Raw genomic sequence first — 8481 nt, 5'->3', positions numbered from 1 at the left:
GTGCGCCATTCCTGTTCAGCAGAGGATAAATTATTTTAAATGATCTATTATTGTTTTTCTATAAATAATAATTGTTGAGTGCTTAAAATTTTTGTTGCATTGTCACGCGTGATGCTGTATATTAAAGCATGCATGATGGGAAACCTTTCTTAGACGTCTCTGCCGTAACCAATTCACTTTGAGCTCGGAGAAATCAAGTCCTCTTCGGTTCTACTATCTACCAATTAGTTTGTGCACCTGTTTGTCTGGATAAACGAATGATTCACGCCGTCTTTGCAAGCGTTAACGTGGGTATTTTTGCAAAGTGTGATATTTTTCCAGGCTTTAGTTGGACTGATGCACAAATCCTGGACGACAGTCTGGTTTTTGTATTCACAATGACTTTCTTTCTTCGAAAGCAGATGTTTAGAAGAACGTTAAATGCACACGAACGCATTAAATGACGTTTTTTGTTCCGAAATGTATTTCTATATTTTGTTCTGCGTGCATTAAATTACATTTGGATGCAAACGCTGTTTTTTTCTGGCATAAATATAAACACTGAGCTGCTAGCGGAGCGTCTGGGTCTGTTCATCTGTCTGTAATTTGGTTATGTTTATATTCCTCTGCAGTTGTTGTATGTTGCAAAAAAAAGCGCTAAATATCAATGCATGTCAAGCAGTAGCAATAGTAGATATTATCCGCCAAAATGCAGATTTGTCCGAAATAATCATTCACGATAGCGATTTAAGTAAAAGAAACGGACAAATGCCATGAGATATATCCTCCAATCGATGTCTTGTGTCTGAAATGTGCATCTAATATGACTATAAATGACTAAAACCCCATTAATTACAATAAATATTAAACATTTTAAATAGGAAACCTGTATAATTGAGATATTATGTTTTATATTAATATTTCAAAACAGTTTTTATTTGAATATTTTGGCCATTTTTGTTATGTTTTTCCATATAGCTTTTGCTCATTTTATTTCAGTTAACAAAATGAACACGAGAAATTAGCTGGGAAAAGTAATTTTTCTCTTTATTTTTATTATATTTATAAGTATTAAACACTTAAACTTCTGCATTTTTGTGGTTTTTGTTTTAGCTAACTGTAATAGCGCCGCTTTACCTTTTCTTTCCGTACCGCCACGCCAGCAGAGGGAGCCGTCACCCGAGTACTGACTTGTCTCCACTCCCTCTGCGATCACTTCCTGTTTGGGTAGCATAAAGCCAGAGCTCACGAACTAATCCACACAAAGTATTGCCAGCGTACCCTGCCTTACCGAGCGTTCTTGATTATTCTGTTTGCTATTCTGTGCATGATCTCTGCCTGTTTGTTCTCTCTGCTCCTTGGATTTGCCCCTTTGCTTTGTCTGTCTGATTGGACTGATTACCCGTGTTCAGACCCATCGCCTGCTTCCCTACCACGCCTACGGAACTGCCCTCAAACCTGTTAACCCATTACGTTCCATTATCTTGTCTCTCGTTTTGTTCAATAAACCCTACACATGGATTCGAACGCAACCATGATTACAGAATACTTCGCCTCCCGAGAATCCAGCGGGGGTTATTAATCTAAAAGCAGCAAAACCTGCTTTAAAATGATCAAGAACAGCTCAACAAGCTTCAGGCTGTAAACGAACATCTCACGCACTCCATCCGAACTCTACCATCATCCACGCCTCAACCGGTAAGCTTTGCCCTACCTAATAAGTTCAAAGGTACCGCCAATCAATATAAGGGCTTTCTACGCCAACTCCGGTTATACCTAGATAATCAGGGCGACAAGTTTGAATCGGAGAAGTGTGCTTTTATCATGACTAACCGGGAGAGCACTCGATTGGGCTTCGGCCGTCTGGGACTCAGATGTTCAACTTTCTGTAGACTATTCGGGAAGTTTTTTGAATACCCAGCCAATGGGAAGGTTGTTTCTAGTCAGCTGATTTATATTACGCAGGGTAACCGTTCAGCAGCTGACTACGCCATCGAGTTTCGAACTCTCGCTGCTCAGAGCGGCTGGAATGATGTGGCGTTGAAAGCTACGCTTCGAAATAGCCTGAATCCCGAGTTGCAGTCTGAATTAGCGTGTAAGGGGGATGACGTGTCCTTTTCAGATTTCGTAACCATAACCATAAAGATCGACAATCTGATGTGACAACACCCCAAACGCCAGAACTACCGTCATGAATCAACTTCCACTGCCATGCCTGTCTCCCCCTGAGAACCCTCAGTCGAGGAACCCATGCAATTACATGCTTTGCGGCTATCAAAGAAGGAAAGAGAGAGACGCCGACTTCATAATCTGTGTTTTTACTGCGGTGAAGCAGGTCATCGCAGCCCGGGCTGTCCACACAAACCTCAACCTACTCCCAGGGTGAATACTGAAACTTTCCCTCTACTCAGTAGAAAGGCGTTTACATTACCTGTTAACTTATAATGCGATGATTTATCTCTTAATCTGACAGCGATGATCGACTCTGGGGCAGCACTTAACTTGACAGACAAGAGACTTGTTTCCAAATTCAGCATTCACACAAATCCATGCAATCCACCCATAAAGATCAAAGTCATCAACGACACCCTCATCGGCACAAGCATCACCCAAAAAACCCAGACTGTCACCCTCCGTGTAGGCATCCTCCACAAGGAATCAATTATATTGTGCATCGTTGACTCGACCAAACACAAAGTTAATTCTCTGGTTTCCCTGGCTCTCAATCCACAATCCCAAAATTTCCTGGTACCATTGTGAACTAGCTGGCTGGTCCGCATTCTGTCATGCTCACTGTTTCACCTCCAAACTGGCGCCCTGTATGACCACCAGTATTGAGAGCCCTGTCACTCAAAAGCCCAATAATATCCCTTCCAGTTACCAGGACCTCCTCAACGTGTTCAGTAAAACTAAGGCAACTCAGTTACCCCCTCATCGACCATGGGATTGTGCCATAGATCCCTTACCTAATGCCATGCCTCCTCGAAGCAAGGTTTAACCCCTCTCCAGAACCGAAAGCCAGGCAATGGAGGAGTATATTGAAGAAGCGCTACAGTCATTCGCCTCTCAACCTCGCCAACTGCAGCCTGTTTCTTTTTTGCTGAAAAGAAAGATGGAGGTTTGAGACCCTGCATCGACTATAGAGGTCTAAATAACGTCACGGTAAAGTTCCGCTACCCACTTCCATGGGTACCATCCGCACTACGTGAAGCAACAATTTTCACCAAATTAGACCTCAGAAGTACCTACGACCTCATTCGTAACAGGGAGGGTTGATGAATGGAAAACGGCATTTCTCACCAGCAGGGGGCACTACGAGTATCAGGTGATGCTGTATGGGCTAAGCCAATTCACCAAAACTCTTTCAGTCCTTCATCTTCAGGGACTTGATTGATCGATACGTCGTGGCTTATATCGACGATATTCTCATTTACTCCAAATCAGAATCTGACCATGTCCACCATGTACGAACTGTTCTGTCCAGACTCTTAGAGAATCAGCTCCACGTCGAGGCTGAAAAATGCGAATTCCATGTCCGGCAGACGTCCTTTCTGGTTTACCACGCAAGTCATCACGGTTTTAGAATGGATGAAGGGAAGGTCCAAGCCGTTACTGAATGGCTACAACCCACGACAATCAAGGAGCTGCAAAGATTGTTAGGATTTGCAGGTTCATCCACAACTACAGAGCAAACTCAGATGGACCGAGGGGGCCAGTCAAGCTTTTATTAATCTGAAGGAACTATTTACCTCTGCCCCTATTCTGAAACACCCTAATCCTGATGTGCCATTCGTTGTAGAGGTAGATGCATCCGATTGTGGAATCGGAGCTGTACTTTCCCAGAGGTGAGAAACAAGAGGCAAATTACACCCTTGTGCCGCCTTCTCCAGGAAGCTGTCCCCAGCAGAACGTAACTATGATGTAGGGAACAAAGAATTTTTGTCGACATAAGCAGCTCTTGAGGAATGGACACTGGCTAGAGGGGGCCAAGCACACTTTCCAGGTGATTACTGACCATAAAAACCTTGAGTATATCAAGAGCGTAAAACGCCTAAACTCTCGCCAAGCCCGCTGGTCCCTTTTCTGCTCCCGTTTCTGTTTCATTGTTACCTAATGGTAAAGCAAATGCTTTCTCCAGAAGCTACAGTATGACTCCTACAGCAACCCTTCTGATCATAAGCCTGTAATCCCCTCCTCTGTTACCTTGGCCCCTGTCTCTTGGGATCTTATGGAGGAGATGCAACAGGCGCAACAGAACGAACCAGCTCCAGCAAATTGTCCTCCGTACAAACAGTATGTTCCTGCAAACCTTGGACCACGGGTGATTCAGTGGGTCCATACGTCCCTGGCAGCCGGACAACCAGGAATCTCTCGAACCATCCAATTAACCCAAAACTCCTTCTGGTGGCCCACCATGTCAAGGCAAATCACCAACTACGTTGGCTATACCTGTGCACAATCCAAGCCCTCCGGACTTCTTAAGCCCTTGCCCATCCCACACGGACCATGGTCCCAACTCTCCATAGATTTTGTAACGGACCTACCCCCTTCTGATCACTTCACCACCATATTAGTCACCATAGATCATTTTTCCAAGTCTTGCCGCTTGGTACCTCTCAAGGCGCTCCTTACGACCACGGAGACAACACTAGCCCTGTTCCACCATTATTTGATCAATAAACCCTGAACATGGATTCGAACACAGCCTCCATGCCATCATTACATCATTTTAAAATCACCAAACTCACAGAATTCTTGCTTTAGGAAAAACGTTTCATTAAAAACATTTCCACAGCAGTAATGTTCTATGCACTTTATAAACAAATGACATAAAGGCAGCGCATCTAAATGACGATATGTGTTTGAATTTCATTCTTAAGTAATTATATTATAAAGGATGGAAGCACTTTGCTGTCATATCGGCTTGATCTTTATCCCTGCATTTACATTTATTTATTTAATCATTTAGCAGATGCTTTTATCCAAAGCGACGTACAAATGAGTATAATACAAGCAGAGGAGATTGAAGCGAGAGGAAAACAATGAAGTGAAACTGTACCAAGTTTCAATTCGACATAAATCCTACGATTATGTAAAACTGTGTGGCAGGGAAATGCCTCCGAAGGCTGAGATTAAAGCGTTTTTCTTTGCATTTTTCCGCATAAATCTTTGGACTCAAAACTGATCCGTGTTCGTGTTTTCACTCCGAGGATAATGAAAGACACTGTTTCAGTGAATTAATAAAGTATTTAGTAGGTAAAGGAATAAAAAGATATGAGAGAGGTTTATTCGAGTTCATGTGCAGCAGAACCATCCCTTGATTATAATAATACAGTTGTTTTTGTCTCTGGCAGAGCGAGGGTTGCTTCATAATGTACCATTTTTATAGCCCTGAATGAATGCATCATAATATTTTAATGTGCATCTTCCTAAATAATTTCCTGGATGTGCTAGACACGTTCAGAACATGCAGCCGAGGTGATAAATTGCTTTTAAATCTACACTGCATTCATTTGAGGCAAACATTTTTTTATGTTACATATTTCGCATTACTTTTTAATCACATTTCTTCTTGCTTTGTTCTTTTTCAGAAACATGACAGCCGGAAGATTATTTTCCAGATGTGACCTCCACGAGCAAAGCTTCAGTGCTCAGTGGAAATTAATGGGGTTTTTATATGTTTCATTACAATATCAATCTAATCGTATTAAGATACACAGACAAATCATATCGCAACAGAACACGTGCTTTTAGCTTCATCGCTGGAATAAAAACATTTAGGCCTAATATTAGTATCATGGTTAACTAAAACTAAAACCATTCCAATGAATGAATGGATAAAAATGCAAAGGAAATATTTTAGAAGAAAAATTTTATTTTGGCTAGTTTTCAAGGCAACATTTATCTTGAATAACTACACCTAAAAATGAAATATAAATTGAATAAAACCTAATTGAATAAGCCTGAAACTAAAAACTTTTATTAATTCAAAATATTAATAATACCTTCACAATAAAATAACTGAATATTGCTTGCTCCACAGCTAAACTATGTACTTTTAATTTAATTAATAATGTAATTCATTTAAATACATTTTGTCATTTTCACATTGAACAGGTATAAATACATTTTAAAAAAGGTAATTTTAAATAAAAACAAACATGCAAACATTTGATTATAAATATATTATATAATAATATATTATATTTGATTTTTTTTTTTAATGCCGAAATCGGACTTTTTCATATATATATATACACATATACATATAAATATAATGGACAGATATGCACCACATTTATTAATTTCCTTTTTTTTTTTTTTTTTTTTTTTTACGACTAAATGAATTTTAGGTTTATCCAATTTTAAAACTTCAAATACATAAACTTTACATTTAAATAGGCCCAAATTATTGATGGATCTCACATTTCTTCGGTATCTTTTTCTCTCCGTTGAGTCTTGCCTGACAGAAACACCTGTGGTCTTTCTAAAAACATTCATGTCACAAAAACCTAAATCTTTATCATTTCTGCACGATCTTCGCTTTTTCCTCCTCTCTCAGCTAATGTCTCTTTGATGTGACATTCGACTCCCAGCATGCTTTAGTGTCTATCACGCATGTTTAATGCGCACCAGCTCTCGTTCTTGCCCGCAAACGCACACGTTGTCACACAATGGAATTAATAATGTCTGCATAGCAAAACGCGTTCTGCTGCTACGCTAAATTATTCTTGCCAACTAACTGTTCTCTGCTGGTGTCTGGCGGCGATCCACGCGTCTTTGATCACCTTCACAGTTCTGAATCTGCCCGCCAATGCCACTAAACTGATATCTTTGTACAGAAAACAAAAGAGCCGTCCGTGACGCTTTCATTCTGTAGCTGCGAATCTACTTTTCTTTTTCTCCAGCATTGTGATTCTCTGTCTTTTGTTTCCATCCTGGCGTATCAAGGCTTTTGATGTTTTCTCTGGCCCGAGGCTTCGCAAAAGCACTGAAAATGGCAACTTTTTCTCACATGCACAGAAGAACACAAGGCGTCCTGAAGTTCACAGGAACGTGGCCCGTTTAAGACGAGACGATCACACGCGTGCCGCGGGGAGTTGAGCGACGAGATCGGGGACTGACAGACAGTCGAATATCACCGTTTAAAGAGAATAAAACTCATACTGAAGCAGATGTTAAATTTGCTTGTTTCCAGAAACTCTGTGTTGCCTGTTTATGATGATGATGACGGAATTTTATGCATGGCTAAAATGCTAAATAATACAGTTTAGTTTATGCACAAAAGCATGCTGGGAGTTGGATATCAAATCTGAGTGATGTTTGCCAAAATTTAAATGCATGTCGAAATAATGCAGATTATATAAGCTTTTACTTTTTGGCATGCATGCTTTCCACCTTAAAAATTGAAGAAAGTAAGAAAAACAAAAACACTTGCCTACACAGCTGCAAATAAAACTTTACTGGATTTTACATGTTTTACAAAAAAAAAAAAAACATTATATACGATATATATATATATATATATATATATATATATATATATATATATATATAAAATCATTATTTTTTTTATAAAACTTTGGACTCATTAAAGAGCTTTAAAGCTACAACTACCAAACTCATGCACATAGCAACACCCTAGCAACTTACTAGTAACCCCATAACAACACCCTAGCAACTAATGTAAAACACACCAACAACCACTCACAACATCCTAGAAACTGCATAGCAACACCCTTACATCCACACAGAAAAACCTAACAAACACCCATTAAACTCAAGAAACCACTGAAAAATCACTTGTATAGCAACACCCTAGCAACCAGCCAGAATAGCCTAGCAATTGCACAACAATGCTGTAACAAGTAGCTCAGTTGGTAGAGCATTGAGTTATAAGATGAGATGCGATCATGGGTTTAAACGTGCTCATGAAAGATATAAATGATGGTTTTTAAATGGTAATGATAGTTACACGTCATTTCATAACAAGAGACGCACCATAGCACTATCGTTATTTTTACGCATGATAGAGGGCGCTTAACTTTAAAACGTAAAAATAGGTCGTAATAAGGTACTTGCACCTATATGGTTGTTTTTGTTGGAGGACAGGTGAAACGAAATTCACATTTAGATAAAACTTGCAGTTCCATCACTTCCACCAAAACAGATCAACAATTTTTTTCTGTACAATGAATGTAGGTTCAATAGGCTAAATGAATGATGGATCCAAGCAGGTTAAATATGCTTTTGATTGGGGCAAATGATCTCTCCGGTCCAGAGACGCAATCGCAATCAAAGCTTTTAAACATGCTTTAAGTGTTAAATACTAAAACTTTCAACCCGTTGGTTTTCTCAAGCCGGTATAAAGTTTCTTCTACCAAACTTTTTAATGTTTCATTCTATCAGCGACCAATTCTGCATCCAAATCATGAACGTGCGTTGGGTTTCGCTGCCATTTTCATAGTATATGTTTTCCACAGCAGATCAGTCCAGTCCAGG

Source organism: Puntigrus tetrazona, chromosome 13 (genome assembly GCF_018831695.1).
Source record: "Puntigrus tetrazona isolate hp1 chromosome 13, ASM1883169v1, whole genome shotgun sequence".
Lineage (NCBI taxonomy): Eukaryota > Metazoa > Chordata > Actinopteri > Cypriniformes > Cyprinidae > Puntigrus > Puntigrus tetrazona.
The sequence above is the reverse complement of the archived record's forward strand: the minus strand, read 5'-3'. Positions refer to the sequence as shown.